Source organism: Castor canadensis, chromosome 1 (genome assembly GCF_047511655.1).
Source record: "Castor canadensis chromosome 1, mCasCan1.hap1v2, whole genome shotgun sequence".
NCBI lineage: Eukaryota > Metazoa > Chordata > Mammalia > Rodentia > Castoridae > Castor > Castor canadensis.
Window position 1 is genome coordinate 65102995 of NC_133386.1, and position 19681 is coordinate 65122675.

The window sequence follows — 19681 nt, forward strand, 5'->3', positions numbered from 1 at the left end:
AAGAAGAGGCAAAGTAAGTTCGCAGCCCATTTTCAGCCATCTTTGGGGTACAGACATGAGACTTAGCTTTAAATAAGCAAAGATGGGCAAGAGGCAAAAGATATGCATAAACAGTCCCAGTCACAGGTGTGTTCCCATGGTTGGTTGGGGCCTTTTTGACCAGTATCTCAGTTGTTGATTTTTGAGGGTTCCAGAGAAGTTGTTATAGCTGTCATCACTTGGGAGGAGTAATGTCTTGGTTGCCAAGACATGCTTATCTCTACTCCAGGGTGCAGGCTCATTATTATAGGTAATTGTCCTTATTTGGAGGGGGTGATCTATCCTGCAAGGCTCTGGTGTTACTTAGGGGTAGTTTCAATCATGAAGATGTTATCAGTTCTGTCGTTCCTTGATTCCAAGGTGGATGCAAGAGAGAATGGCTCAGAGTAAAGGACGACAGGTACAAAACGAAGATAGAAATGCCAAATTTTTCTCATGTTTTTAGATAATTCTTGGGCCCAAGTAAGGAGTCAGTGCTTTTCAACCAAAAGCAGTTTGGCACCTCTTAGATTATTACAAATGTTGATGATAGCTGGGAATAAATATCATTTGTTCCTTGAGAGCAGTATTTCAAAAGCAGCATCATCCAGGGCCTTCCTGGATTTAGTTTGGCAATCTTTACAATCTACATTCATGAAAGTCAGTGGTTCCAGCAATCCAGTTAGAGGCCACCTGGCAAGTGGCCCTTGGAAGAGAACACAGTGCTGGGGTAAAGCAAGGCATATGGCAAGTCTCTTCTGCCACACATCAGCGACACCTTCAAGGGTCTATGTAGGGGCCCCAACTGAACTCCTGGGTGAACCCCTCCTCACAGTGTTGGAGATGAGAACAACCAGGGAGGAAAGGCAAGCACCCTAGGAAAGGCTATTTTGAGTGCGCCAGGGAAGGGGAGAAAGTGGTGGTGCGGTGAGAGGGTTGAGAGTCAAAACTCTAACAAGGGTGTGAACAGAAGCAGAGGTGAGTTCCATGGACTTTAGCGGGGTGCAGGCCAACGTAGCCTCCGTGCTGGGTCCGTGCACTTGCTATACCCTTGGGACCTTTGCCCAGGAGCAGAGGCGACTGGCTTTGGAGGATGGGTAGGGAAGGCGGAGGAGCAGAAAACCAGCCAGCGACCAGCCTGGGACAGCCAGGGCGGAGGCCTCCCTGGATCGCTCAGTGCCTACTCTCCCCTCCCTCTTCACTTGCCTCCTCCCCCTCTTTCCTCTCCACCACCCCTTGCAAGCTAAAACGGGACTGGCGCCTTTAAGAGGGAGTTTTGGTTACCCTGGGGGCGGGAACCCCTCTGCAAATCGCGAGGCGGAGGCGCTCCGCCGTGATGCTCCTCACTTTCTGCTCCAGCTCCCGCCGCCGCCGCCGCCGCCCAGATCGCCACCACTACCGCGAGGTCGCCGTCCCCCTTCTCTGCCTGGAAGCGACGTTCTCTGGAGCGGAGGGGAGCAGTGCTATGCCAGCGAAGTTCCGGGAGCAACTGGATGGGGCCATGCTCCCTGGGCTCTGGGACCTGCGCCCACGCGCTGCCCTTTGTATGAGGTGATTCGCGTCCTGGGCCGGGACAGGTACGGGGCGCCTGGATCCGCGGCCGCGGGAAGGATGTGCCGTGGGGCGGAGTGCGTGGGGGGGATGAGGCTGCTGAGACCGAAGTTGTGCCTGGGAGCTCCGTCTTCCGTAAGGTTGTTGCGGCGGTACGCGAGTTGTTTGAGCAGCCAGCGCTGCGCTGGGGGCCCGGCGGGGACCCGGCTTCTACGCGCTCCTGGTGCCGCTTTAGCCGCGCGGCCTTCTAGGAACCCGCGGCTGCACACTGCGCCCGAGCGCATCGTCCCTGCGTGTGGCGCCGGGAGCCCGAGTGCTGAGGGCCAGGAAAGGACCGCATCCTCGAAACTGTCCCACTGCGGTCTCGCCGCCCCGGAGGCTCGACGTTCACCTCGTTTGCCCAGGGAGAAGGCTCCTGGCGAGCTGCAGCACTGTGCTAGGGGTTCCCTCCTACGTGTGGCTAGGCTTGCGGCGCTGGCTTGCAGCCTGGTAGGTTTGCAGCTTCGCCCTGATTTTAGTTCTCTCCCCCGCCCCTTTTAAGAATGAATCTCAGTCTCTCTCTCTCTCTCTCTCTCTCTCTCTTTCTCTCTCTCATATCCTCGGGGTGTATACAAAATCTTCAACAACATATCTTTATGAAAATTACCCTCCAGGGCTGGTCCAGATTTTCAAAGTGATGGTTTAGTCTTTGATGAAATATTTAGACTCAGTCTGGACACTTAGGAAATACTGGTATCCATGTAGTAGGTTGTATTTTTTTTTTTCAATGAGGTAGGATTAGGTTTAACCATATTTTTAAAAATAGGATTTTCTTTGTTTATTGGTAAATTTGTTTTGCATTATGACTTAGAATAAGAATACTCAACTAGTTTTAGCAGTAGTATTTCTAAGAATGGTAAACAAAACCTGGTGTTTCTTGTATACCCTGACATTGCTTCAGAGAGTTTTCATGAATGAGATATTTAATCTTTTGATATACCTAATATATAAGTACGTTTTTTACACCGATGGGTAACTTTTTGTTTTTTCATGGGTTCCATGGGTGAAGGAAGCCATCATGTGTACTTAACACTCTCACTCTGAGACACCCCGATTGATTGTTCATTCCTGTTTCTGTCTCCGCTCACAGCAGGTACATCTGATGTCAGCTACAAAAAAGGAGAAGTGCTAATGAAAAGCCCCATATTTTGTGAACTATTGCACAGCCAAACTTTTAGTGACATAATCGATTACATCATCCAGATCACTTTGAACAATACAAATAGAATGTGAGAGCTTGTTTAAAGAAAAGTGTCATGAAGTATTGAAAGTAAATCCATAGGTATATTTTCTACATATAATTTTGTGTGTGAAAGATGCATACTAGCAAAATAGTCAGAGACTAGTGTAAGAAACATCTTATTTGCAATAGGAAGTTTTGCAAGAAAGCATGCCAGAATACCATCAGTATTGCAAAATATTTATTTGGGACATAGATTTTTGTCTTTAAGTACAATTTTGACACTTTGCTGTTAAACATACTAGAACTAAAACTTAAAAAACAACTCAACATCTCAAGCATTGTTCCGAGAATTGCAGTCAGTTGTACATTTTCAGCTTGCTTAGAAAAGTCACATACTTAAAACCCTAACTGCAGTTACCACTGTACCAGGTGAGAGTGGGGTTCTAAGGTGCATGTGACTTAGTTTCTAGAACTGTCGTGATTAATGTGACATACCTTGAGATTTTGAATAATTACATTTGATTTGGGATGATTGCTTTATGAATAATTGTTTTGAAACATATGCATATTATATTAATTTATTTATTTATATAGATTTACAGCCATATCACCCATGTTTATATCTGTCCATCTGTCTATCTAGCACAGGGAAAAACATTCAGGAACTTGATGATACATGTGCAGTAAGAACAGCAGGTCTAAAAGATCAGAAGCTAAAAATAGTTCTTGTTAGGGCTTGTCATCTTTCAGCATTTTTAGTAGATATCAGTTAAGTTTAAAAAATACTGTTTTCTAAGTATGTTCTTGAATTCATAAAGCTTGCCCTGAGGAGCCATACACCGATGATCTTAAGTATTTATTTAACTATTAAAATGGATTGGATTGTTTCACCAGTGGATGAGTGAGTCAGGCATTTCTTGGCTCCAATAATTTATCTTTAGTAGACGAATCTCTAGATAAAACTTAGCTTCTTAATATAGCATTTTCTTCTTTTACCACTTCAAACATGACCTTTAGGTCATTTGCCATAAATTGGTGGCTTAGCCAGCAGACCTCAAAAGCTTAAGAGGCAAACCTTAGGGAACTCCTGGCACTCCAATTTGTGAAACATCTTAATGATTGGGTAAGTAATACGAATAACATAGGGCTGCAGTTTTAATAAGGAAAACTATCTCCTTTACCTTTGTAATATTTCTTAGCCACATTTCACAGCTGAAGCTGCTACATTTTGGCATATGTATGAAAGCTAGAAATGAAATGAATTGCAGTTAGACTGATTTTTGCTTTAATTTGTTAGGCATTTACCAGAAATGTATTTGGTACAAATACTCTTTACTTTATTGCACTTGGCAACCTACCTCCTCTTTGTGCAACTAGGGTGAGTGAGTTCTTTAGTGTTTACCTGAAATACATTAACAAGTTTCACAGAGTTTACGTTGTGTCTCTTTAGCCTTCAAAAAATAACATTTCAGAAGTTTGACTATGACCCTGAGATCACAGACTGTCAAAGTAATGGGATCTTGGTCAATTATAGTTTTGCTATGGTGGGAATTTTCTCTTTAAGGTCAGATGTGTCCCCAGTTTGAACTGGATGATCCAACAAAATCAGTACTTTTGCAACCACAAAACATGGAGAACATTCCACATAATTTGCAGGGTGGGAAGGCCAACATGCTTTAGTGTTTAGTTGGCTTGAGGCAGTGTGCCATGCTTGTAAAAAATGGTTTCTGAAACTGACAGCAAGCTATTTTAGTATTTGAATTTGACACATGGGATAAAATGCCCTTTTTTGGCCACTATGCCAGGAAGTATGGGCAAGGTCTTAAAAGTAATCTTTTAATCATTTCTGTGTAGGATAGAAGATTCAGAAAACTCAAGAATAAACTCTAGTTTTATATATACTGGAAAGCTCATTCATGTTTATTATAAATGTAGTGAAGAGCTAGATTGGATTTTTGTTTGTTTGCTTGCTTTGCTTTGTTTTTTGAGATCTGGTCTTGCTGTGTAGCCCAGGGTGACCTGGAACTCTAGATTCTCTTGCCTTTTCTTCCTGACTGTTAGAATTACAGATGTGCACCATCACACCTGGCTTGTTAGGTTGGATTTTAACATAGCTGTTAGGTTTGGTGCAAAAGAGTGTGTATTTGCTGTTAAGAGAGTAGGTTAGGGGTCACTTATTGAAATTAATAATGGTACTATTATTATCAGTATTTCACTTGAGTGATAATTCTGAAGAAGTTAAATCCTCTCAGGCCCAATTTAGATCAGAAACTTCCCCAGCCAGACACCATTCCAATCACCTGGCATATGTGTTAATTGATTCTTAGATAATTTTCACTTGAAACCCTTGTCATTGTAGTCATGCTTTACATACCTTTTTAGTTAGTTTTTTAAATTTACTTTTATTTTATTTTTTATGTGGTGGTTAATGGGGTTTGAACGCAAGGCCTTCTGCTCAATAGGCAGATGCTCTATCACTTGAGCCTTGCCTGTAGCCCTTTTTAGTTGTAGTTATTTTTTGGATAGGATTTCTTGTTTTTGCCCAGGGATGGCCTTGGACTGCAGTACAAAAGTGTGGGCCACCATGCATGGCTTCTTGGTTGAGATGGGATCTTGCTGCTTTTTGCCCAGGGTGGCCTTGAACTGTGACCCTCTCAATCAACACTTCCTGAGTAGCTGAGATTATAGTCAGGAACATCTGTACCTGAACTGTTTTTTAGGTTTTTTGACCATAACTTCTTGGTTAACTTCTTTCTCTCAATTGCCTTATATTAGTCTATACCACTAAAGTATTTGAAAATTATTTTAGGCAAATTCTTTTATGTGTAAACTTTTAAGGATCAGTCTTGGGGAGTCTAGGCAGAAAGGACTGATTCAATATTCTAGCTGTTACCTTCCAAAAGAGAGATGTTTTCCTTCACCTCTTCCTACTTAAAAACAAAAGAAAACAAACAAAGACACACACACACACACACACACACACAAACAAAAAACCCAGAAACAATTGTATAGAAAATTTTAGAGCAAGAACATTCAGAAGCATTTAAAGATGCCTGAATTCGAATCAGAGTAGAGGTTTCAATTGAAAATTACCTAAGAGTCAATTTAACATCTATGCCAAGTATTTGGTTCTGTATTTCTGGCTAAGGCTGTCTGCTTTAAGTTTTTGCTCTAAGTTGGTACTGGGATGCTATAAATACAAAGGAAGAGGGTTTGATGGGAAGGGTCATAGCATTGTTGCCTTACAGATGGAAAAATGTTTGCCTGAGTATGTGCGTGTCATAATGTTCATTCTTTCTATCATTTTAGCTTGTTCTCCCCCTCGCCGTTCCCTTCAGGTTGTGTGTAAAGCAGTCTACCTGCTACATTTTGAGTAACTCTAGATAATCCATTATGGCATCTGAAATTTCACATTGTCCAGCACTAGGAAGAAGTCCATTCTTGAATTCTCTTTGTTCATTCCTACTCAGAACTTCTTAAAAATGTTCTGCCATCTTTTTGCATTATGCAGTTCTTTAATGAGGTATTATGAGTTTCCAATTTAAGGTTTCCTCATTTTCTGCAAGTTGGACGAATTTTCTCCTACTTAGAGGTGCAATGATGTTGGCAACTTCTTCTTTCTATTTCTGTATTTCATGTATCATTTCCATTGTAAGCATTCAAATCTTCATTCTTTATTCTCATGCTATACTAGATATTTTTCTTACTATAGAAATGATACAAGTTCATTATAGAAAATTTATCCAGACAAGCCAAAAGAATTAAATTATTCTCAGAAATAATTGTTGCCATCTTATTGTGTGTGTGTGATATGTGTGTATATATATATATGTATGTGTCTGTGTATGTATGTATGTGTATATAGTTGATATTTTAATTTCTAAATACCACTTTGCTATATATATATATGGGTTTGTATATATATTGCAATATATATATATTGCTTTATAATTTTTACAAAAAGTGAACCAGTTTCCATGTCATGAAATGATATGTAACATTTTGAATTCTGAATCCTATTATTCTTTGGATGTTTCATAATTTATTGTGGATATAGCATGATATCAGATAAGTTGTTTCCTTTAATATTTTTGTTACTCTGCAGGTGTGAATATTTTATAGCTCGTCTGTCTGTGGTTATTTCCTTTTACTAAATTCCTAGATGTAGAAATTTTGGCGAGGGATAAAGGACAATGATGGTTTTCATGGACCTCAAGGCACTTAATTATTACCAATAAAACATCTACAGACCCAGTCATAATCTTATTTGTTTATCTTCTGCAGGCTTTTTTTTCCTTAGTTTAGTATTAAAGTATCAAATTGGGATTTCAATCCAGTAGAGCTTTATCTAAATGAAATAATTCCAGATATTTGCAAAGATTCAGCCTTACTCCCAAATCATCCATTAATGCCATTTACAGCTTTAATTACTGTTTTCAAGTAAACAGCAACAGCAGGTGATAGTGTGTCTGAGAATGCTTTCCCTTTTTCAATTTCAGTCTCCTTTACTGTATTCCTGTCTCATCTCCTGCCTTGGTATATTGATCCATACACATTTGCTATATGATAGAATGAACAAATAGTTTCCTGTGTTGTCATCTCTAAAATTTAAAGATATTTTGTACAGAATTTAGCTTTAGGCTGTGAGTTTGTACACATACATGTCTATATTTTATTATTTATATATTTCTCTCCTTCTTCCTTTCTGTCAATAATATAAAACTCAGTCAAAAATTACATTTTGAAACCAGAGAAGTGTCGCCCAGCTATCATAAAACATGTGGTTACTTTTGGGCACAGAATCAGAGATGTAAAATGGGCAAAAACTAGGAAAAGCACATATGTGAAAACATGAGGACTGGTGGCTAAATGTAGAGAGAAATTCTTTTTTTCTCTTCATTTTTAGAACTGAAGTTATCTTCAGCCATCACACAAGACCCTAATGAATGTAGTCTTATTTGCATTTTCCTTGTACATTTTTCATTTTTAAAATTTAGTGCTGGCTGTGGAAGGTAAGAGAAAACCAGTGAACACAGACTCCCAGACTTCTTTTCTGGGCTAATTATTCTGGTTATGAACATTGTATTCTGCACCGTGGAACAGGCGTGTTTTCACCTCTCTCAGTCAAACTGAGGTTCTGTGCCCCCTTAGTACCTGGTGCTTTTCTGTCTTAGCACTTCAAAATGAATTTTGCTTTTGTTTGTTTGTCATGTCCCTCTTTATTTAATATTGCAAAGAATCATCTGTTAGTGAGGTATTGTTGCTGTGACAAATACCTGAGAAAAACCATTTAAAAGAGAAGTTCATTTTACCTTACAGTTTCAGAGGTTTTGGTACATGGTGGGCTGGCTGCATTGCTTTGGACCTGAAGTGAGGCAGAGCATTTTGGCAGCCAGAGTGTGTGCAGGAGGAGGCCTGCTCCCCTCACGGGAGGCCAGGAAGCAAAGAGAGAGAGACAGAGAGGAGCCTTGAACAAGATGTAGCCCCCAGCGTCATGTCCCCCCCAGTGACCTTCCTCTACTCCACCTTCAAAATTTTCCACTATCTCCCAGTAATGCCATCAAATTTTTTTTTTTTTTGTGTTATGGGATGGCTTATATCTTTTTTTTTTTGTCTTTCCTTTTTTTTTCATTTTTCTTTTATTATTCATATGTGCATACAAGGCTTGGTTCATTTCTCCCCCCTGCCCCCACCCCCTCCCTTACCACCCACTCCGCCCCCTCCCTCTCCCCCCCCTCAATACTCAGCAGAAACTATTTTGCCCTTATTTCTAATTTTGTTGTAGAGAGAGTCTAAGCAATAATAGGAAGGAACAAGGGTTTTTGCTGGTTGAGATAAGGATAGCTATACAGGGCATTGACTCACATTGATTTCCTGTGCATGGGTGTTACCTTCTAGGTTAATTCTTTTTCATCTAACCTTTTCTCTAGTACCTGTTCCCCTTTTCCTATTGGCCTCAGTTAATGCCATCAAATTATAAACAACATTAGTGGATTAGTCCATTGATTAGGTCAGAGCCCCCATTATCTCCATGATTGGCTGCATCAGCTGGGGATCAAGCTTTCAATTCTTGAGCCCTTTGAATACTTCATATCCAAGCAATAACAATATTTTGTATTTTGGCATGGCATGTAACAGGCATGGATACATCGATCAGGTAAATGTTTTTCATGAGGACTTACAGGGAAGTTTGGAATATCCTTTTGAAAATGATTTTACTGTGCAATTTTTCTTTTAATATTTATCGCAAAGTATATTATACATATAAAGTGCATCAATATATTTATAAGTTAAAAAATTGAATATCCACGAACATGTACCAAAGTTTAAAAAAAAGACCTGGAATTCCCTGTCTACTCTTTCCTCACTTAGTCACCAGAGCAAGAGTTCTTCATTTACTTTTGATTATTTTTGGATTTCCCATAAATGGAATTATGTATATATTTATACATACATGAATACATATATACATTTTTTGTGTTTTTCTTTTGCACACTTACGTTTTTGAGAGTCATCATTTACAGCTGTAGGTGTGTTTTCACTGTTTAGTATTTTATTGTATGAATTTCACAACTTATCTGTTCCTCTGTTAAGAGGTATTTGTCATTGTAAATATGTTTTAAAAATATAGCATCAAGAGCTGGATGTGGTGGCACACACCTGTAATCCCAGCACTGGGAAGACTGAGGCAGGAGGATTGCATGTGGAAGGCAAGTCTGTGTTACATAGTGAGTGTGAGGCCAATCGGGGCTATATACGTGGCAAGACCTTCTTTCAAAATACCAAAATCAAACCAACAGAAACAAAACAACCGCCCCCCTACCCAAACAGTATAGCATCAAGTTTTCCATCCTATCTTTTTAATCTGTTTAAATCACTGCCACATCTGTGATATGTCCTATTTTTTTCTCCTGATGCTGCCAATTTGAGTTCTGTCTCTTTCCTTTTCAGTCTTGAGGTAGATCATTTCTCTGCATCTTCCCAAGGAATCACTTTTGGTTTTGCTGACCATGTCTATCGTAGGCTTACTTCTAACTCATCCTCATGCTTTTGTTTTCTTTCTTCAGTGTGTTTAGGTACATTCTACCCCTAGCTTACTCTATAATTGGGTCTTGCTTCATTCAAGGACTGTAAATTTCCCTTGAGTCATCATTTTGGCTTCTTATCAGAGTATTTTGTTATTAATGCAGTTCTAAGTATTTTCTGTGATTTCTTTGATCCATGAATTTTTTGAGAATGGCGTTTCCTAATCTCCAAACGTTTGTTGTTCTTGCTGATTGCTAACCTGTTTGTCAGAGCACATGATCTATATCACACTGTTCTGTGATGCCTGTTGAAGTAAGCTTTATGGGTACAGCAGGTGTTCTTGTCTAATAAGTGTTCCAAGTATGGTTTGAAAATAATGTGTACTCTCTGCCTTGTAGGTGTAGTGGTCCACATGTATCTATAAGCAGAAACATTTTAATTGTGTTGTTTAAATCTTTTTACTTACTGATGTTTTTGTCTGCCTGATGATTCAATTACTGAGAACATTTAATGATGCTTTGTCATCACTAATGCTAATGATGATAAATTAATGCTTTAAATCTTTGGAGGGTTGTTACTAAATACAAGTTCAGATTTTTAAATATCTCTTGTAAATTAAACTTTTTTTGTCACATAGGATGACTTTCTCTAATACTGTTATTCGACTTCAAAGTTTTTTTTCTGTTGGTAGTAATAAAAGTAATACAGGGCTCCCTATAAATTGTGATTGGCTTTCTCTTCTCTCTTCTCTTTGGCTTTCAAGTTGGATAGATGTCCTTATGTGTTTAGTGTGTCTCTTGTAAATAGCTGTGTGCTAGATCTTGGAGCTTTTCTTTTTCTCTTTTTGGTGGTGCTGGGATTTTGAATTCAGGACCTTGGATTTGAGTTATGTCCCCATCCCTTTTTTGCTTTTTGTTATTTTTGTGTGTGTGTGTTTGCCCAGGGTGGCCTCAGAATGCAATTCTCCTATTTATGTCCTTCACCTGTGTATCTGGGAAAACAGGCATATACCACCATGCCTGCCTTATTGGCTGAGATGGAGTTACACTAACTTTTTGCCCAGGCCAACCTCAAACTGCCATTCTCCTAATCTCTGCCTTTCCATTATGAGCCCAGTTTTAATTTTTTTCTTTTGTTTTTGGTCGTATTGGATTTGAATGAAGGTTCTCCTGCTTGCTAGGAAGGTGGAGATCTTTGCCTTTAACTGGAGAATTTAGTCTATACTTAGAATGAAGACTGATATATTTGGATTTGTTTATTATCATATTATGTGTTTTCTGCTTTTTTTTTTTTTTTTAAACTCAGGGTCTCTTGCTTCCTAGACAGGCACTCTTCCACTTGAGCCACTCCACCAACCTTTTGTCTCATGAACTATTTGCCTGGGCCTAGGTTTGAACAGAGATCCTCCTGATCTCTGCTACCTAAGTAGCTAGGATTACAGGAGTGAGCCTCCAGTGCCTGGCTCTTTATTCTGCTTCTTTTGTATCTTTTCTCATCTTCTTTTAGCTAGATGAATCTCCCCTCCCACCCCCCCTTTTTTTTTTACTATTCTTTTTATTTATTTGAGGGGTTAGTTGTTAGTTTGGCAATTTTACTATGAATACTGATCTTCATCTAGTCTATAGCTAATCAGTGTCTTTACCCTAAATTGAATTTGTGTATTGAAGCCTTAATCCTCAATATCCATGTATTGGAGATGGGGCCTATATGGAGGTATTAGGACTAAATGAGATCATAAGGGTGGAGCCCTAATCTGACAAGATTTCTGTTGAGACACAGATATCTCTGTCCCTCTGCATGCACAGAGAAAAGGCCAGATGAGGAAATGCGTGTCAGAGAACACATACATCTGCAAGTTAGGAAGCAGACTCACAGAAAGTAATCCTTTTTGTACTTTGATCTTAGACTTTCAGCCTTCAGAACTGTGAGAAAATAAATATGTGGTTTTTTTTTTTGGTGCTACTGGGATTCGAACTCAGGGCCTCATGCTTGCTAGGCAGGCATCTACCACTTGAGCCACTCCTTCTTTGATTGGGTATTATTCAAGATAGGCTCTTCCAAACTATTTGCCCAGGCTGGCTTTCAACTGTTAACCTCGAGATATCTGCCTCCTGCGTAGCTAGGATTGTAAGCATGAGCCACAGACTCCTGGCCAATATATGTAAATGGTAACCCTAAATGACTAAAAGACCCTCATTTTATTTTTTTTTATTTTTTTTTTTTTTCATTTTTCTTTTATTATTCATATGTGCATACAAGGCTTGGTTCATTTCTCCCCCCTGCCCCCACCCCCTCCCTTACCACCCACTCCACCCCCTCCCGCTCCCCCCCTCAATACCCAGCAGAAACTATTTTGCCCTTATCTCTAATTTTGTTGTAGAGAGAGTATAAGCAATAATAGGAAGGAACAAGGGGTTTTGCTGGTTGAGATAAGGATAGCTATACAGGGCATTGACTCACATTGATTTCCTGTGTGTGGGTGTTACCTTCTAGGTTAATTCTTTTTGATCTAACCTTTTCTCTAGTTCCTGGTCCCCTTTTCCTATTGGCCTCAGTTGCTTTAAGGTATCTGCTTTAGTTTCTCTGCGTTAAGGGCAACAAATGCTAGCTAGTTTTTTAGGTGAAAGACCCTCATTTTAAAAGGATACTAACTTCTAAGACTCCAAGACTTTCTTAACTATTATAAAACCCAGTTGTTATTGCTATTAAATATTTTAGTGCTTGCCGGTTTTTATTCTCACGTGCTATGCATGGTGCCTGTCACATTTAACCATATATTTATCAAAATCTTTTCTCACTTCCTTTTTTGTATATCAGGCCTTCTGTCTGGATCATTTTTCTTCTTACTGACTTATAGTCTTTATTTTTTCTTTATTGTGTATGGCGTGTGTGTATTTTACCTACTTTTTATTTGGAGATTCCCTGGGTATTGAATTCTTTTTTGGCAGTTAATTATTACAGCACACCAAAAAATACCATAATTGTTTTCGGAATCTTAGTATTGCCATTGAGAATTAAGCATTCAAGCCCATTTTGTTTTCTTTGTTAGGTAATGTATCTTTTCCAAACTGATTTTTTTCTAAGATCTTTTAAAGACATTTTCTCTCTGCTTAAATGTATTCTGTCTCGCTTTCTCTGTTCTGAATTTTCAATCTGATGTTTCTGGGTGTGAATGAATAAAGCAAAATCCTGTTAGGCATTAGGTGGGCTCCAGGAATTCTGAAATTAACATGTGTCAGGAATTCTGGAAACTTCTATCCACACTCATTATCAGTACTTCCTCTTCCTATTTTATGACCTTCTGGAACTCCAAGTTCCATATTTATTAGATCTTCTACACTTATCTTCTTTGTCTCATCTCTAGTATCTCTTATCATTCATTGTTTTCTTTTTGATTGCATTCAGGAAAAAAATGTTCTAAGGTGCAGTTTGTTAATTCATTTCAGTTCTGTGTAATAAAGTACTTTATTTAGTTTTAAATATTGGTTACTATATTTTTCATTTGTAGAGTAATATTGGTACTTTTCTAGATTTGCTTGTTTCCTGCTCATAATTATAATGCTTTATTATTTTATGTTGTGTGCTTTGTCTAATAAGTTCTGTAGCTAAAGTCTTGGTGGGTTTGTTTCTTTCTTTCCCTTGCTCGTAATCACTCATGTTGCTTTGATCAGTTTGATGTTCTGTGATTTGTTTTCACTGTGAATTGCTTGCTTTCTGTGGAACTTTGTGGCAGTTCTTTCAAGTATGGGTGGAAGATGAGTTCCTCCAGTGGGAAAATACCTTTACTTTTGTAGTTAGCTTGGGTGCTGTACTGACCTGGGCATCATTTGAATCATATTTCTGCTGGAGGAGTTTTCATCTATTTGTTTTTTGTTTCAGGGCCTGCTTGTGGTTACAAATCCTCTGAGAAAATTATTTTGCCATATCCATCCTACAACAGTATCAAAACCTGAAAGTTTCATTCTGTCCCTTTCTACATGGTGCGGTTTTATTTCTTATTCAGCTTTAGCATAAGAAATACAGTCCTTTAACGTCCTTGGTTATTTTTGAGGTCTTCTAACATGCATAATTCCTTAATCTAAACTCAAGTTACTTAAATTTAAGTATACTGAAGAATCTGTTTTGTTTTTGAGATTACAAATGTGTATAAGATTAGATATCTTTGTTATTTAGGTTAATAAACAAACCTCAACTAACCACTGCAGGGTGTTTGGCTTGGAAAAGAAAAAGCATACATTAATGTATTAAAATATGATAGCACAATGCTTGCATTTCGCTTTCCTTTTTAATTCCAATTGCATTATTTGTCATTTCTCATTGTTGATAAATCTGAAATGTCTGTGTTGATATCAGCACTTTTTCTTACAAAGCCCCGAACTTCATTTTTTTGGTCACAGACATTTAATATTTTGTTTTATTTTTTGTCCTTTGGGAAGTTAGTAGTGGCACTCTACTTAACTATTTGGTGTCATCTTCCAATTTGAAAGACACAGCCAGTCACATTTAACTTCCTAATGTTTCAGATTTCTGTGCTTTGCCTTTAAAATAGTACTCAGTGAAGTTAACAAGCCACCCTGCTTTATGTTGCCCTTATGTAAAAAAAACAAAAACATTTTTATTATCATGTATGAGTTGTACAGGACAGTTTCATTGTAACATTTATATATGTGCTTACAATATTTCTTCATTAGTTTCATCCCCTCTATCTTTCTTCCTCATTCCCCTCCCTATCTTCTTAGAACAATTTGTTTCAGAAGTTAAACTGCAGGACTCTTATGGGTAGTTTGCTTTTGAAAAAGAGTAACCATTGTTTGCCAATTTCTAATAGTTGCATCTTGGTAAACATTTTAAGAAACATGTTTTTGTTTTGTTTTATTGTTTTTCTTAAAACGTTGCTATGGTTTTAGTGTGGCCACTAAAACTCATGCTTTGAAAGGTAATCCCAATGCAGTAGTGTTGAGAGGTGAGATCTTTGAGAAGTGATTAGGTCGTGAGGGCTCTGTTCTTGTGAAATACATTAATGTCGTTATTCTGGAAGTGCTGTTATTGTGACAGTGGGTTTGCTATAAAAGTGAGTTTGGACCTCTCTTGTTGGCTTCTGCCTTTGCTCTCTCTCATGATGTCCTTTCTTGCCTTTCTGTTGTGAACTATGAGATGACAAGACATGAAGGTCCTGGTCAAATGCAGCTCTCCAATCTTGGACTTCCTGGTGTCCAGAGTTGTAAGCCAAATAAATTTCTACTCAAAAATGACCCAGTCTCAGGTATTCTATTACAGCACTCCTGAAAAGACTAAGACATACATATTTAGTTTTTTTTTTTAACCATACGTAATATAGCAATGTGGGTTCTGCATTGGTTGTGATGAACAGGCAAATACAGAGTTAAGAACCTTGACATTTGCATCTCTCAGCACTCAGTTACTATAGATTAGCAATAAAACAGGCACAGTGGTAAAATGAAGCTGAATAATAATAATCTAAAACAGAAAAATATCATTATCTTGATTGCCTTTGAATAATTATTCTATTCATCAATAATGGTTATCCATGACTGGATAAGGATAGAATTCAGTTTTAATATTTTCTGTGCTTTTAAAAATTTTTCTTTTGTATTCTCAGTTTTAAAGTCTCTCTCTGTGTCCTACTTTTCCTCATCTTACATAAAGAAGTACCAGAATAGAAATGATCTCTGAAACTTACACACTGGAATCTCACTCTGGAAAGGTCTTTACTCATAGTTAGATTCCAGAAAAAAGGTCTCTCTGGTACATGTTTCAAAAGCCACACTCTGTACAGTATCCACTTGGAAATATTCTTTTTTATTTACTAAAACTTGAGATTTGATTATTCATAAAATGATGGCCTTCCCAGAACCTATGCTCTTTTTTGGTCTACTCAGTTCCTGTGTAATAAATACAGTGCACATAAGGAGAACTTTCACATTGGTTTAATCCGACATCAGGCAAAGTCTACATTTGGACTATGTTCTTGCAACAATAATTGCCATTATTGAATGTACACGAAGTGCACACACACATCCAGCATTTAGGTTTTTTTAATTTCCCCCTTTTTTGTTTAAGAGGAAATCCAGGAATTGCAGCCTATGAATAGTTAGAACTATTGTGTATACTTGACACTGGGCCAGTGAATTCCCTGTGGGTTCTTGGACTCACCAATCCTGTATCAGTTGCATCAGCACCTTGTGAGCTTGCAGAGCACTTACTGATGCTTTCATCTTCGAGCAGAGGACCAGAGGACTAGCAACAGGTCTTTTTTTACTGAATGGCAGCATCTTTATGACACTATCAGTGGGAAACCCAGTAACCAGCAAATACTACAACCTCTTCCTGGGCCCTTGTGATTTTGTGAAGCTTGAAGAAAAATTGCTCTTTGGTGTTTGGAATACAGCTGTTTTATCACTTTGGCAGTTTTTCTTTTTTAATTTTTAAAGGCTCAAAATGAGTTTTGCAGATTTTTCTTTAAAATGTTTCTTTTACTGAGGCATTTTCTGGGGGCAGGAATAAACAGGGTTCATGTTGGGAGTTATATAGGTTGTATTATTTTCTAGCTTCCCACTCACAGAAAAATTTGATACTTTAAATTTACAATGGCAATTATGCACCTTTGTTACTTGAAGTGATCCTTCTGATACCCAGTAAACTTGATTGAACATTAAAATTTAGAAATCATAGAAATGGGGCTGTTTTAGAGGAGATAATTATTTTAATAGATGAACTTTGCGTTATGACAAGATCTAGTAGAGTCTTTCACCTAGTGAAATCCCAAGAAACATTAAATATTTTTGAATTTAAAACTATTTGTCAAAATTCAGCTTTAGAGGATATATATATCTCCTCTCTCTTTATATATTATATTTATTTATTTTCAGGGCCACATGCATTTTGTAAAATTTTATCCAGCTTTTGGTCTTTGCTTTCTTTCTCTCTTTATTTCCCTTTACCCCCTCTTTCCCATTCCTTTCCAACCAAAAACAAAGCAGAATTAAACATAAAGTGTAACTTTGAAATCAAACTATACTAGTTTTCAGCCTATGAATTCATCTTGGTAGATAATGTCATACTAACTTAGACTGTGAAATTTAGAGAATGTCACAATAAAATATAGACACATGTAAATGATTAATTCTCTTTTATCCTCTTGGTTTTTCTTCACAACACACACAACATGGTGCAACCCAGTAGAAGATAAGCAAGGAAAGGTAATTTTAGTTGATACATAATGACTTGGTCACTATTTCCTTTGTCTTTATCTTTTGGCCCCTTTGAGTAAGTCAGTGTCTTATTTCATAGGTTTGATTTTTTGTTTTTTTTTGAGACAGGGTTTCACTATGTAGCCTAGGCTATCCTTGAACTTGTGAACCTCCTCTCTTAGCTTCCTGACTGCTGCTGCTGGGTTTATAAGTAGGAATCACCATACCTGATTTTTTCATAGATTTTTGAACTTTAAGTTTATTAAGTATTACCTGTAGTGTTTTCAGAATCTTCTCAAGTTAACCAGAATTATTTTGATCATTGGCAGTGAGTCAAGGTTAAAACAGATTTGCCATTATATTTGTGGATGAGTTAACTCTGCTGTTCACCAATCCTGTTTTAAAGTGTCATATAAAGAGCAGAATGATCTTTAATGCTGTGCTACTTCTCTTGTATTATTTTCTAGTTTCCCACTCATAGAAAAATTTAGTAATTCCATATTTCTCTTTGTGTTCATTATTGGAATTTGCTTTGGTATTGAATGACAGTTATGTACTGCAGACCAAAGGTCTTTGATTTAAAAAAAGTAATGTATATGGTTCAGACATAAATATATATTTGACTGTCATACGCAATTATGAGATTATTTGAGTTCTCTGGTGATGTTGTGAAGGCCTTCTGAGTCTATATCTTGTAGCATTTTTATAATACCATGGCAGAAGATACGCCAGGTTGATGGGGTGGTGGGGAAGGGAGTACACTAGATGTGTCTGTGTTATGTCAAGAGATTGTGTTTGAACTGTGTTAGGCAGAGCCATTGTCTGGATGTGCGGGAGGAAAGAGAAGACCATGATGTCGGTATGTGCCCCCCACTTGTTTTTGGCAGACAGTTTGCCATATATGGATGCCAAACAACTAACACAGTGTCTGGAACATGATTGACGCCTGAGACATACTTGTTGAATTGATTTGGCTAGAGCTCTCAAGGATAATTATAGTCACCAACAAAAAGTGTTCTTATGAAAAATAAGTAAGCTATACCACAGTTCCATCTGGAGATATAGGAATAAACTGGGCTTGGTTGTGGTAGAATATTTCTAGAAAGTCCAGTAAGGAATACAGAGATTTCCACCACGTTTAAAGCAACGAAAGAACAACAGGAGATGCCATTTCTTTTTCTAGAAGGAGATTATTGATAGCTTCTCTTCTGAAATAAAGGAGATTAAGGAGAAACAAAGATACAGTGTCAAGTTCACAGAATAAGATCTTGAAGTGAGAAATAGGTTTAAATTCAGTTTGGGCTGCGGTATGGAAAAATAGTCATTTGTAAGGAGGAAAAAGTAAATTCTAAATGTTACTGAAGTATTGGCTTTGTGGAGGATGTGGTTTTCTTTTTTCTGGCCTAAATTAAACTGCTAGCCCAGTTTATGCAATAAGCATCAGTACTTTACATTTGCTGTCTCATTTAATTGTTATAATAGCTTCATGAGTGAATGCACAATATGATCCATTTTTTTGATGAGGAACTTGAAGGGACTGGGGGTTAAATAACAGGGCCGTTGACACATGCACTCTGAGCACTGCCAAGAGGGGCACAGTGAACATTTGGAGGACATACATGGACATGGTCAACAGTCAGATGATTGCAGTTCTGTGTGTGTGTGTTTTGCTGGACAGTGAACCCAGGGCCATGTACATGTTTAGCAAGACTACCACTGAGCTACATCCTCAGCCCCTGACTGATTTTTATTCCCTTCAGAGAAAGTCATAATCATTTTTAGTGAGATGCAACAGAGAAGAGTAGTAGCATTTTTTAGAAGAAATACCCCCATGATAGTAGAAACATTTAGCTTTGATTAGATAATCTAATTTTAAGGCCTTGGAAACCTATGCCAACTTTGTTACTATTAAGGACAAATTAAATATTTAATACTCATGTAGATAGGTATATGGGATCAGGTGGGTTAGAGAGTTTGCTAGAGGAACAAACTAAAAAAGGAGTGGCAAGCTAAGCTGTATCCAGAAATTCAGATTGATTCTAAAGGTGAATTTAAAAACAAAACAAAACAAATACTCTTGTGGAATAACATGAAAATAAGCAGGTTAGGAGGGACATGGGTTTTTTGGTTTTCTATAAAATTGCATGGATTCTGAAGGAAATTTGTGGGAAGCAGAGAAGAGATCTAGAAATTAATATGAAAAGATAGTTTCTTAGATGACTAGGTAAATTCAGGAAACATGAATTACGTTTAAAAGTACTGACTAGGCTAAGTTTTATGCTTTTGGGGAAACAGAATTCTGTTTTTCTGGTAAGTCTATATGCCCTTTACTGTAAAGTGGTTTTTTTTGCTTAAAACAGTAATACTTGTCTAACTGATAAAGTATGCTTGAGTAGTTTCCCCTGTATTCAGTTTCTGGTTGTTTAAATACTATATTTTGTTCTACCTATGGATAACAGACATGATGAGATACACAAGAGAATGCTTATTTTGCTTTTTTAATGACTTTCCTAAGGAATAGAGTTTAAAGGAATATGTCTTATGATCACCAATAGGAAATACCAACATCTATTTTTATTATATATGAAAATGTTAAAGAAGTTTTCCCCTGACCTTAAAAAAACTAAGGACTCATTTTTACAAGATTTGGAAA

At 37.7% G+C, this 19681-nt stretch overlaps 1 protein-coding gene across 2 annotated transcripts in view; it reads left to right on the plus strand.

Annotated features, from left to right (window-relative positions):
* Positions 1-1435: 1435 nt before the first annotated feature.
* Gpr63 (G protein-coupled receptor 63) overlaps positions 1436-19681 on the plus strand; it is a 45433-nt gene continuing 27187 nt past the window's right edge. Inside the window, exon 1 of one of the 2 annotated variants that reach the window (XM_020154728.2) lies at positions 1436-1569. The gene's annotated coding sequence lies outside the window, so the exon portion shown is untranslated. Of the gene's footprint in view, positions 1596-19681 lie in introns of both variants that reach the window. The other variant, XM_074077911.1, reaches the window with a different exon arrangement.